The following is a 13,958-nucleotide window of genomic DNA, read 5'->3' as shown; positions in this document are numbered from 1 at the left end:
CCTTCAAATCCATCTTTCCCTGCTTCTGGAGGCACTCTGGGTTTAGTTTCCTCTCCACTGCCAAAAGGGAGCCCCATGGAGTACCACCAGAAGTTAGCCTGTGTCAACCTATGGGTTCTGGGATTCCATTCTGGCAGCAGAGAGAAACGGGGATAAAACTGTATATGTATCTGATGAGGTCCTCAGTCTTATTTCAGTATTTCCTTAACCTAAATGGGGCAGAATCTTTGTAGACAATGTCTCCCATGTCAGTACTATATTTCCTTATGCTCACTGTATATAACCTTTATTCATCACTCACTACCACTTACAAGTGTAGAGCACCAGTATGATTCCAACGTATGTCTTTCCCTCTTTCCTTTAGCAAAGCTGTCTCCCCAATTTGCAAGCAGCAGTGAAAACACTAATTACTATTCCTGAGCATCTGAAATAGCAAAGATGAATCTATATAAAGATGTGATTTCCAAGGGTATTTTTCTTCCCTTTTACTGAAGCTTCTATTAAATGAAAAACAAGATCAATTTCTTTGATTTCTATTTACAGTGAGGTGCCAAAGTATAATAAGGTTTATTTATACTTTAGCTCCACCAATGAGAACCTATACATGTTGTAAGTCAGAAATTATGGGAATACTTTCGGTAAATTAATTTGACCTCCTGAATAGGCTTTGGGTGCTTCTGCCTCACTTTTCACCAGAAAAACAGGAAATAAAGCCAGGTTGAAAACTAGTATATATCTAAAAAGACCTGAGAAAAATACCTGGTGCTAGTTTAGTAGAATTGAATGATAATACTTTTCCTCTTATTTCACTTCCAGGAGAGAGAGAGAAAAGTGGGTTCAAATAAATATTATAAACATAATTAAAACATAATAATAATAATAATAATAATAATAATAATAATAATAATAATAATGATACATTTTATTGATATTCCGCCCTTCTGCCCTTGGGGACTTAGAGCTTTTTACATCATTTACAGCAGACATAGGCAAACATTCAGTGCCTTACAATCACATACAATGAGACACACAAACACAGACAAGGTAAAGGCTTCTTTCATTTCTGGCTTCTGGAGGCAGTGCTTATCTCTGGCTCTGGGGGAGGCATTCTTCTCCATTTTCAAACCAAGGAACCTGCGTTGTCACTTCCTGGTCAGGTGGACAAAAAGACTGCTTGGAGAATCTCTTTGCCTTTTCCTGCCGAAGCAGTACCTATTTATCTACTCACATTTGCATGTTATTATAAAATTATTAAATTTATTTTAAAAATTAATATTAAATTAAAATTGTTAAAATAAAATTATTATATGCTATAATAATAAAGCATAATAAATATAGTAATATGAAATAATATTGCAAAGACTCTGGCACAAGCCAGTAAAGGTGGTCCCAGTGGTGATCGGCACACTGGGTGCAGTGCCTAAAGATCTTGGCCAGCACTTGAAAACAATTGGCACTGACAAAATTACCATCCGACAGCTGCACAAGGCCACCCTACTCAGTTGCATGCATTATTCACCAGTACATCACATAGCCCTAGACACTTGAGAAGTGTCCAACGTGTGATCAAATACAAAAGTCAGCATAGTGATCTTGTTTGCTGTATATTAATCTTGTTGTGTATCAAATAATAAAACATAATAATAATAATAATAATAATAATAATAATAATAATAATAATTAAAGCCAACATGGTGATTTTGTTTGTTGTGTACTAATCTTGTGTATCAAATAATAATGATAATGATAATAACAATAACAATAACAATAATAATAATAATAATAATTCCTCCTCCTGCTCTCTGGTTCTTCTACCAGCATATGGTAACTAGAAAAGCATCTCTGCTGGCAGATTTCTTTGTTGGGAGATTAAGAAATGAAAGACAGAAGACCCTTCTGTCAGTAGAAAGGCATTTATCTTAGCCTACCGTGTTTCCCCGAAAATAAGACCTCCCCAAAGAATAAGACCTAGCAGGGGTTTGGGGGGATTGCCAAATATAAGGCCTCCCCTGAAAGTAAGACCTAGCAACTAAGGCTGCAGCAGAGTTCCATTGGGAAACATGGCTGCAGGGCAGAAACAGCACTCATTCATACACCGGAGGGAGGGAGGGAAAGTGCTTGCTTTCTGTGCCTCCCTCCCTCCCTGCCTTGCCTTGCCTGTCCCCCAGCCGAGGCTTGAAAAACCTTCCGTGGCTGTTGCCTGCACTGCCGTTTCTTCCTTCTCCGTCCTGGCCATGCTGGCCATGCTCTCTTCTTCCCAGAGGCTCCTGATTGGCTCCTGGAGCCCGGGCAAGGGAGGGTGGGAGGGAGGGAAGGAAGAGGGCTTTCGTCCTGCTGCTTTTGCTCCTTAAAGGTGCAGGACTCATCCTTATTCCTATCCTATGCCATGAAACTGATTATTTTATACTATTATTCTATTGCCATATTATTATCATCATATTCTGTTACTATTATTATATCCCATTATTATATTATCCTATTAATATATTTTAAATCATTATATTATATTTTTCTATTATTATTATTATTATATCATTATATTATTATTCTATTATTATTCTACTATATTTTCATATTATTATATTATTATTCTGTTATTATTAAATTCCATTTTATATTACCCTATTAATATATTTTATATCATTATATTCTATACTATTATTCTATTATATTATCATATTATTATTTTATTATTATTAGCATATTCTGTTATTATTATTATATCCCATTTTATATTATCCTATTAATATATTTTATATCATTCTATTCCATTCTATTATTCTATTATATTATCCTATTATTATTATTATATTATTATGCTATTCTGTTATTATATCCCATTATTATATTATCCTATTAATACCATATTATTATCATTTTCTGTTATTATTATATCCTATATTATATTATCTCATTAATATATTGTATATCATTATATTATTATTATATTATCATATTATTATTATAGTATATTATATTATTCATCATTCATGACTACATTGAAACTAGAATAGAGAGAAATCAGCGTGAAAACCTTGTGAAACCTAAATTGCAAGAGGTACCATAGATTGTTGTACATGTAAATAATGGTAGTAACAAGAAATTCTTGATAGGATTCATAGTTTGTCTGGTTATGCTGGTTTGTGATGACAACTACTTTACAGTATATAATAAATGTTCATTTTGTTGTTATAAATGTGAGCTCTTCTTCATGGAAAAATAAGACATCTCCTGAAAATAAGACCTAGTGCATCTTTGGGAGCAAAAATTAATATAAGACCCTGTCTTATTTTCGGGGAAACAGGGTAAATCTAACCAATGCACATGGTGCATCTTTCAGCTAAGATTGGATGGCTCCAAACAAACAAACAAACAAATTCTGACAGCTGTCTTTATTGCAACATCTCCTTCTGAATGGAGGACAAACACCTGTATGTTTAATAACCATATTTCCTTTTTATCATATTTTCTTGAAAGATAATATTAATTCACATAGGAAAATCAACAGAAATTTCACTCTTGGACTTAACTGAAGAGCAGGCAATCTTGTAAAGAGCCTTAAATGCATACTGAAATTACATCTGAAGCATAAATATATTTAGATATTTCCAAGACGTATTTGCTTTAGCAGCTCAGGTTACTCAAATAAGGCATATTTACACAAGCATTTTAGCCAGAAACTGGTGAGAATCAGTGTTGCGACATTTACATAACATATAAAACCAATTAGCCCCTAATGTGGTTACGCCCTGTGTTAGGCAAAGTTGAAGAATATTCCAGTGCTTCTCCAAAGACTGGAGCAGCCCTGAACTTTGCAGGAGTGTGAACCTACCTCGCTGTTTGTATGAGCCAATGTTGTCATTCTGATTTTCCCATGGTTGGCATCATTGTCTGTTGTTTCTCATCACAGCAGTAGAGTCTCACATGCATCTTTGCTTATGTTAGCAATGGCTCGGAGCAATGCTCTCTGGAGTTCTGAGGTTGCCACTAGGGCAAGGAACAAAGAACAAGGTAAAGGTGACCAGCCTCAGATTTTGTTGCCCATATAGATGCACACACCCATAGTTTGTTTCAGTAATTATCATGACCCAGAACATGCAGCTGCTCCATAAAGACTATAACTTTAAGTGATTTAATAGTCATTCTGTTTCCATAAGGAATTGCAGGTACTGAATTTTCTATGGAAAATATTACACACAGAGACTTATCCACAGTAGCCTGGACTGTTCTACTGCAATCAATCTTAGTAAATAAGATAAAAAGGTTATAATAAAGCAGTAATACATTGTAGTGCACAGAATAATAGTCTAACAAATGAACACATGGCTTGGCTATGTCAAACTGGGTGATGGGACTTGCAGTCTAAGAACAGGAGAAGGGCCATAAGTTGTTCACCCTGGTACAGAGCAATTTTTATATTGGATGATCAATTTACACTGCATTTCTTCCCACACATCCGTAGGAATTCATACTTTTACAATGGAACTCATTTCTGCCTACACATTCAGAGCACTGTGCCATTAATCCATTAATTTCTGCCTGTAATAATAGACAACATGACAAAGGGGTTTAGAAACAGAGCTTTAGCAGCTAAGGCTTAATGGTCCCCTAAGGCCCATCATAAATAAATGAGTGGCAATAAGAGCAAAGAAATACAAATAACAAAGAGTAAAATATAAAATATTTAAAACAAATCTCAGAAGTGCTCAAAACCACCCCCAATGATTTTAAATATTTGCTTCAGTGAAATGTTTTTAAAAGTTCCCAAATGCTCAAAAGGGAATAAAACTAGGTCAGACTCATTCTTGCCTAAGTAGATCAAAGCATGGTCTCAAAGGATAATACATATATATATAAATAATCAAACCACAGGGTCCCAAGAAATACTAAGATAAATCTACACAATATCTAGAAGGAGTCTATAGAAAGGGCTAAAACTGGTTCAAGACGAACCTCCACAAAAGCACAATGGGTATCATGTTGTTTCTATTCTCAAAACTCCATTTTCAAAGGACTTGTGCTGGTTGAGAACTTACCATCCTTAAAAGAGATTCACAGTAGTTGTCACACTTTGAAGTCTTAAGAGCCATGGCCTAAGGGGGTGGGGGAAGAAACCAGAAAGGTTGTATCAGCCAAATGAGCCAGCAACATTACAGACCTTCAAGAATGTGGGACTTCAGCTATTTCTTATTTTGAAAAGAATCCTTGCTCTTCTAAGAATATTCCACATTCCTCCCTGCAGTAATATTTCTGAAGCTAGAATTTAAAGCCATCCTCTTCCAAGTCACTGCCAACAGCGTAGCCCATGATATGGGCATACAAGGAATGAGTAAATGACAATGTTTTCCTAACTTTAAATACATGTGCATTGCATTGTATGGTACTTTCTGTACATATTTCCAACTTGCAATTTCAGTATTTTGATGTTAAAGTACATTTCAAATAGATTATTCTCTTCCCTGGGCTTCTGCAAACAAATCAAATACATAAATTTAAAGAAACCCAGAGGCAAAACGGCCCTAGGGTTTATCTATATTTTGGAATTAATGCAGTTTGATACTACTTTAACCATCATGGCTCAATGCTATGGATTCCTAGGTGTTGTAGTCTGGTGAGACACCAGCACTCTTTGGCAGAGAAAGCTAAAGAGACCTTGCAGTATTACTAGACATGTGTGATCTGTTCAAAATGTAATTTAAAAATCATTACAAAACTGGAGGGCACTGTTTCTAAAGTATACTTAGTGAAAAATACTTAGTAACAAAATTGCATTACTTTTTCATTACAGTAATTTTGCATGTACATAATTAATTGGGGAAATATTAGGGACTCTTTTCTTCCTCATTTTTAAAGCTATTGGAATGAAACTTGCTACAATTTTAGACACATTTACCACTGTTAACTCACCAAATTTCAGAACGTTTAACTTATCCATGAATCTTTGGGGAATTTTCAAAGTTTTTGTAAGCAACATGTTTTTTAAAAGAAAACTAAAAGAGCTATTTACTTGAATTTTATATACAATATACAAGATAATTAAGGCATCAATCCCCCAAAATTTGAGGAGATTCACAGATCTACAGATTTTTGGGGATTTTTGAAAGTTTAGTCAAAAATATTTATTCCCCAAAATCCAGAACAGCAACTCCCTTGAATGTCTACCTAACAGTGTGTCTATATGACAAAATTTACCATAGAACTTCAAATTCACACAGATTTATACTATTACTTACTTTAGCCCTCTATGCAGATTCAATCATTTTATTTATTATTATTAGACTGACTCTAAATGGCTGGTGCCATAGGGGCTTTCTGATGCTGAGCACTACATTCCAGGAAATGTAGTTTAGGGCAGGGCCCTTTGCATTCTCTGCAACAAACTACATTTCTAACAATGCTGTGTTCTTAGTCTCCCGCCCATTAACTTTGCTAGTCTCGCCACCAGTGCCTTCCTTATGGCAATAGGGCCAAAGAAAAAGGATTGGTTGTTAAAATACTTTATGTTATCTTAGCTTTACCAAAGTTGCTTATACTGAAAATTAAACTGAACTTGGGAGGCATCCAATTGTTACAGAATCTTAACAAAATTATTGGTGAGTGTTTCAGTTTCCCCCCACCTTTCCTGCATGTTTCTAATATCTATATATATAAAAGAGTGATGGAATCCTGGTACCGAGCAAAACAACAAAACTAAACACCCCCCAACCTCAAAATTTGACAACACAATCCATCATCCACGCCTCAAGGTTTCCCCTACATGGAACACCTTCAGGTTTGGAAACCATCAGGCCACTCCATCCCATTCAACCAGCCCGACGAAGGAGGTCCCTATATAGAAAGCGGCCACACTTTCAAACAGCGAAGCTATTCAGTGCAATTCCAATGGGCCACAGTAACGCATGGCAGGGCACAGCTAGTCAATTCATATGCACAAATATATTTTTTTAATTTTTTTTTACTGTATTTCTATCCCACTCACCCCAAGAAGGACTCAGAGCAGCTTCCAATTTGGCAAAATTCAATGCCACAATATACATACAAAGAGCAATACATAACATAATTAACTCCAAGTAGAGCACACTGCAGAGTATTTGAAATGTGACAAGAGTGTGGACTACTGTGGCCAAGTCTGGCTTCTTGAGGTATGGGCACAGCTGGCGCACAAGTCTTAATTATGCAAAAACTCCCTTGGCCACCACTGAGATCTGAAGTTCCAGGCTCAGCGAGGAATCCAGGAGAACTCCCAAGCTGCGAACCTGTGACTTCAGAGAGAGTGTAACCTCATCCAGCACAGGCTGTAACCCTATACCCTGTTTGGTCTTTTGAATGATCAGGAGTACCTACCCCTGTCTTGTCTGGATTCAATTTCAGTTTGTTCACCCTCATCCAGATTGTCACAGCAGCCAAGCACCAGTAGCAGGAAATTCGCCAAGAGCCATCAGGAATCCTTCTGGATCCATAAGCCTCCTTGGAGGACCATTTAAATTTTTTCCACCTCTGCTTCCAGAATGTGAATTTAAGAGATCTGATGCCTTAGGTTTTGCAATGTAGTAATCTCTGCTTTCAATAATGACAATGCTCATCATAGTTAATTGTTATAGTGATGTTATGCTATATTCTTATATGTTTTCAGTAACTGAAGTTATGTTATTTTGACCTATGTACTATTTTTTATATTGTTTTAACTGTAACTTGTTATAAGCTGCCCTGTCCCTTCTGGGAAAGGTGCGGGATATAAATAAAATTTCTTGATATTATTTTTTATTCATTAATACCATCTAGTGTTTTTTATGTGTGCAGTGAAAACAATATATATTTTTTTCCAGATAGTCAGTGGGTTGAATTTGTCTGTTAATTGTGCTATCTTTTGTTTGTTTCTATGGTTTCATTTTTCTTTCTTGTATTTTGCGTTATTGTTATCAACCACCTTGAGGGCACTAATAGAGGAGGTGCTCAAAGGCAGTATGTAATAGGGTTGTGCATAGATTTGGTTTGGTTGGTTCCCTTCAGCTAATCTGGCTTGTTCTGTTTGTTTGGCTGGCAGTAACAGTGGGGGCTCAGCCACCAAGTTTTTTTTTTTGTCAAAATGGCTCTTGTGGCTGCCGGGCATGGCTTCTTCACTTCTATTTGGGAGCACACAGTGCATGCTTCATTAACCCAATTGCTCAAATCCAAACTTCCTTGAAAGGAAGAAAGAAAAAGCGCCCAAAAAGAGTTCTTCCTTAACTCTGTTGCTCAAATCCAATCTTTATTGAAATGAAGAAAAAAGGTTCTAGGAATGATGCTTCCATAGCCCCATTCTTCAAATCCAGACTCCCTTGAAAGGAAGATAGGAAAGGGTCCCAGGAAGGATGCTTCCTTAACCTTGTTCCTCAAATCCGGGCCCCCTTGAAAGGAAGAAAGAAAAGGATCCCAGGAACAGAAAGGGGAGCCTCATAAATTCCCCATTTCAACCAATGGGCTATATGTTCCCAGATTTTTCAGCTGCCTAGCCGAAAACAGATTTTTCCATTAGCTGATTTTCAGGAGGCTCCCGAAAACAGATCTGAGTTTGTATTTGCATGACTTGTCTCTGAATATTCAACCCAACAAAATTTGGATACCAAAAACAGATCTCCCTCCAGCTGAATTGCACAGGCCTAGTATGTAAATGTCTTTATAAATAAACACTTAAATTCAGGGGGAAAGAGATCTGGATCACTTTGGAGTGCACACAGGCACCACAAGAACCAGCTGAAAGATCAAAGAGAGTCCACAAAGCTCCACTGGTCATCAAAGTTTCCACTGAATTCTATCTCTGTGGAGGAAAAGTCACTCCTGGATACATTTCATCATTGTCCACAATGGCACAAGTTGAGATCATAAATAGGATAATCTCCTTGAAAGGAATTGTACATTACCTTCATGGAAGTGTAGGCCATGCACTAGGTAGATCCCCAAACCCTCAGAGCAGCCCTTCAACAGCACAGGCTGCATCTCGCAAAAGAGCTGAATATTCACAGACATGCAAATACAAATTATATCATTAACATGTCCACATTTAATTCCAAGAACTAGAGCTACCTCCAGATATAAACAAACACTACCCCCTGAGGTATCAATGAGCAACGCCAGAAAAATTGGGAATCAAATGACGATGACTGAAACTTCTGCCTGGTATGAAATGAGAGAACTTGAATTTTGGGAACAGGGTGCTCCACACAAAAATACAATAGTCAACCCAGGTCCTGGTAACTCTAGTCAAGACCCTACTCCCACTAACCAAGTAGGCTTCATACAAAATGGTACACTTCCAAAGCCACTGGCTAGAAGATTTCCATATACCTCCAGCTGACTCACATCATCACATCAGACCTGTCAGCTATCACTGCTGTCTTGGAACATTGAAGGCTGGCGCAATAAGAATGCTGAGATCTGAAACTGTTACAGTTTAGAACTAAATGGGTTTGAATCACAGCTGCGTAAAGTAGAGCCCAGTGCAAGAGGAGGTCGCTTGATATATTAATTTCTACAAAACGTGTCACCATCTCTGGCATTGATCTCTTGCCCAATATCATGATGACTTTGGTCATGAAATCATGCCTGTTTACTTGGCTGTTAATCAATGTTTATTTTCCCCCACTACGCCAAACATAGCCAATTAAGAACAGGTGGCTTAAACTAATAGAATTCATTAACAAAATGACTGCCATGTACCCAGAAGCTTCATTGATTTTGCCTGGAGACTTTAATGTCAGACTGGGCTCAAACCATTATGTTATTTACAGCCATTTTGGCAAATGTCTCACTGAAGCAGAAGCAGGGCATTTGGTTCGTGTGAGACAATTCAAGAACAAAATATGTAATTTCTCTGGCCTGTGTCTTTTACAAGTGGCAAATAACTTAGACCTAGTGATCTTGAATGGAGGAGCTGAAGGAGACAAATATAGTGAATTCACCTTCACATCTGGCATCGGAACATCAGCAATCAACTACTTAATGGTACATAATTTGCTAATCTAGTCACAAGTTTCAAAAGTAGTGGTACGAACTGAAAGTGACAATTTACCTTTAACTACAGCCTTAAATTATGGGGCACAAGGGTTGCTTACAGAGTATGAAACTGGAATCAGACCTGAGGCTGATTTAAGATTCTCCTGCATCAAATGGACCATTAATCTGGAGCAAACCTCAACCACTGCTCTACATTCAGAAAGCTCTCTCAAATTAAGAGATGCCTTCCTATCTGCAAAAACATCAGAAGTTGTGCTATGATCATATCAGGACCTCCTTATACATCTGCAAAAATGCCTGCAATGCAACAACCACACTAAAAACACTCTTGCCAATTCACATCCAAATCTTGGTTTGACCAAGAGTGTCTAGATATGAAGAAGTTGCCTTAAAAAATACAAAGGATACAGGAAGTTATATTTGGCATCACTACCTGCAGAATGGCTGCTATTGAAAAAGAAAGACAAAAACAAATGCACAGCAAGTTATAACTCACTTATGCCATTTTTTATGGTAAAGGAGGCCAGCATGTCTTTGGTAATTCAAGTTTTTAATGCTAAGATTTTACCACAAATGTTATATGGAGCACAACTGTGTGCATTTAAAATTGTCAAGGATTTAGAAGCCATCCAGACAAAAAAAATTAGGAAGCATCCTTAGCTTCCCAAGCTGTGTGGCTAACGTAATATTACTTCTAGAAACTGGTCAGATATCTGTTGAGTCTCGAATCTGGATGTATAAACTTAATTTTGCTTAAAACTGATGATTATGCCTAAAGGTTTAGTCCCATTGACCCTTGGTAATTTATTCCAATCAAGGTAGAAAAAGTTAGTTGATGAGAAAATCCTAAACCTTAGATTCTAACGAAATACCATCCTAACTGTGGGATACACAAAAGCCAAAGAAAACATATGACAGCATATCTGGGAAACTGAGCTGCAAAACTATCTAAACACAACCTCTATTCTTCCAGTCTTCAAATTTAGTGGGAGGATACTTCTTCCCACAGAGTACTTAGGCAACCTAATTATCCCAAAACATAGGAAGGCACTGTCTTTGGTTAAATTAAATGTATTCCTTTCTGCTGTACTTGAGGGAAAATATAATGAAGTACCATATGATGAATGCCTATGTTCCTTTGAGGCTGAAGCAGTAGAAACTGTGGGGCATGTTTCGTTGTACTGATCTTTTTACCGAGACCTTCATAAACATTTTATAAATCCAATTTTAGAAAGGTTACCAGGGAGATCTGTAAGGTTTTATGTTGATTATCTTTTGGCTGACCAACACCCCAAAATTACTGCCAAAGTTGCTAGCTTGGCAGCGCAAAATGCTGTCACAGTCTTAGAAGATTTTAAATATGTATTTCATTTTTACCATTGTCATCTTAACATATACATATTGTTTTAACTATTATATTAAATACTGGGTTTTGACCTTGCTTTTGACAGTGTTTCTTAATACTTGAATGTATATGTTCCTATTACAACGATTGTTCATTTTTTGGTGCTGGTTATAAAATTAATATAAAGCTCCACTGAATCTCTTGATCCACATTCTGATCCAGATTAATTGCCTCTGCCAAAGTCCAGGATTTTATTTTTCCTTACCTCCTTGCAAACAGCTTCACTAATGCTTGCTTCACAACTTTCCTACTGACTATTCCATATTTGGAATTTGACTCTTTCCTGTGTCTTGTTCCCACACATGAGAAATTCTGTTGATTTCTGACTGGAATTGGAATTTCTGGTAAGTTTCTGCCTAGATGTTAGTGCTCACATTGGGGGGGGGGGTACATTTTTTGCCCCCCAACCTTCAAGTAAGATTTTACTCCTTGTATAGATGGGGCCTTAGACTTGCTAAACAACCAGAAGTTACTAGTCCAATGTTATATTTCTCACTTGATGGTAAAATAGGAAGATACAAAGTCATAATTTCCACATAGGACCTTTAGCTGGATTGGGTAATAAGGGGACTCAATAGTGCTCTACCTATTTATTAATCCAATTTTAAATATTCTGTCTTTCTCCCATAACAAAAACCTGTATTTATTTGTTAACCCACTAGTTCATAGTTTGTTGTTGTATACATTCAAGTCATTTCTGATTCATGTAAACCTAAGGGGAACCTGCTACAGGGCTTTCTTGGCAAGACTTGTTCAGAGGGGGTTTGAACCCTAGTCTCCAGAGATATAATCCAACACTCTTGTAAAGAGCAACATTTGAGTGATCTAAAGGGGAAACTAATTAGAAGGGGGAAGGTTTAATTAACTTTCTGAATCACAATATGCCTTTAAGGTAACATTTAGTTTAACCTTGTGTGTGTGTTGCATTGCAACCAGAAATACTTCAAAAGCAACTGCAATCAACTATCTGCAGCTCCCGTTTGTTCTTAATTTGGAAACAGACCAAGCAGCCACCTGATTGGCTGCACAACTGACAAAACAAGCCTGGGATCAAGCTACTGTGCTTAATAAAATATTTGAGCTGTGCGGATTTTGCCAAGCTGGGGTTTGTTCACCTAGCACTATGTCAGAAATTCATCTTTATGATATTTATAACACTTTTTCAATGCAACACCCTTAAAAGACTCCTGAAAAGCACATGAAACATCACATTGCGAGACCCAGTATTTTAACACATCCTTGTGATTAGATTACAACTATACAGGCTGGCACTGCCATAAAAGATGGCTTATCCCTTAGCTGTATAATTTAAATCACTTAGCAGTCTCAGGACAGCTTGAATTTGATTCTGAAAAATGCCACTAGCTTTAGGATCCTAAATCCTATGATTGCTTTTATATATATTTAACTCAACAGACACATTTAAGGTTCTAAGTCCAAAATGTGACCTACTTTAACAGACTTACAAAAAGGGAGAAAATCCTCTGATGTACTATTTGCTTCTCTCAATTATTAAGTTTCACTTCTGAAGGGCTGTTGGCATGGAACTTCCTGTGCTGTCTGCTTCAAAGGAAATATATGAAAAAGAAGAGAGGTTGATAAGACTAAGGTTGTGCAGTCATGGTGAGAAGAAAGAGTTGGATATTTAAGCTCGGTGTTCATGGAGGCTGCAGTTTTACAGCAATGTGACTGCATCTGAATTCATATTGAAGGGGACAGTACACAAAATCAGTGTTGGTCAGCTGAGCCCTAGACTTGCCCTATCTCAGCTCATAGAAAATTGTGATGAGGGACTTTTTCTGACCTGAGTTTGCCATCCTTCACAATGTCTCAACCTGCCTTTTCTCCCCCCCCCCCCCAACCATTTGTTATTCTCACCAAAGACCTCATCACATTGAGGTCCTTGATGTAGGGGACAGTGGGGGGACCCATAGGGCAGTGGGGCAAATTGTGGGGCAGTGGGGTAAATCTGTTGCCCAGCCCACCACATCTCCCGCACCACCTACTTGCCCATTACATGCCAGAAAACATAGCTTTCTGATGGGATTCTCTAACTGAACATGGGTAGACTCCCATGTTCTGTTTCCCCCCTCCTACCACACTTCCTTGATGCCAGAAGTAGATGTGTGTTGTGGGATGAAAGACAGCAGGCTCCGGACCGGCTGTGGTGAGAAAGTGTCATAGGATGTGACATGAGACATGAGCATAAACACTTAACAGCATATTCCTGAGGCAGAGATGAGGGAGAGTGGATAGGAGGAAGAATGGGTAGAATGCATCATTCTCTGGTGACTGAATGGCTAAACCAGACAGTTGTAGATCTCCTCCAAGTCTTGCTGAGAACAGAGTGTCCTACTTTTGGCCCTGGATTCAAGAGAGATGTAGTCACAACAAATGCTGTGCATTTATAGCAGCATGGTGTTACTCCAACAAATGTTCATGGAAAGGATAATAAACAATGTACAGTGTTCCCTCACTACCTTGCGGATCACTTTTCACGGATTTGCTGTTTCACGGTTTTTCAATAAACTCTAAAAGGCTATTATAAATCATAAAAAAT

At 37.5% G+C, this 13,958-nt stretch overlaps 1 long non-coding RNA gene across 1 annotated transcript; it reads right to left on the bottom strand.

Moving 5' to 3' along the window:
• Positions 1–925: 925 nt before the first annotated feature.
• Positions 926–13,028, bottom strand: LOC134297757 (uncharacterized). Its single transcript, XR_010004620.1, has 4 exons — positions 12,865–13,028; positions 5,037–5,093; positions 3,833–3,987; positions 926–1,149 (listed from the first exon to the last, which is right to left on the bottom strand). It is a non-coding gene; the product is annotated as an uncharacterized LOC134297757 (long non-coding RNA).
• Positions 13,029–13,958: the final 930 nt, after the last annotated feature.

This window comes from Anolis carolinensis, chromosome 3 (assembly GCF_035594765.1).
Source record: "Anolis carolinensis isolate JA03-04 chromosome 3, rAnoCar3.1.pri, whole genome shotgun sequence".
Classification (NCBI taxonomy): domain Eukaryota; kingdom Metazoa; phylum Chordata; class Lepidosauria; order Squamata; family Dactyloidae; genus Anolis; species Anolis carolinensis.
Note: the sequence above shows the minus strand (reverse complement) of the source record. Positions and strands in the feature narration are given on the sequence as shown.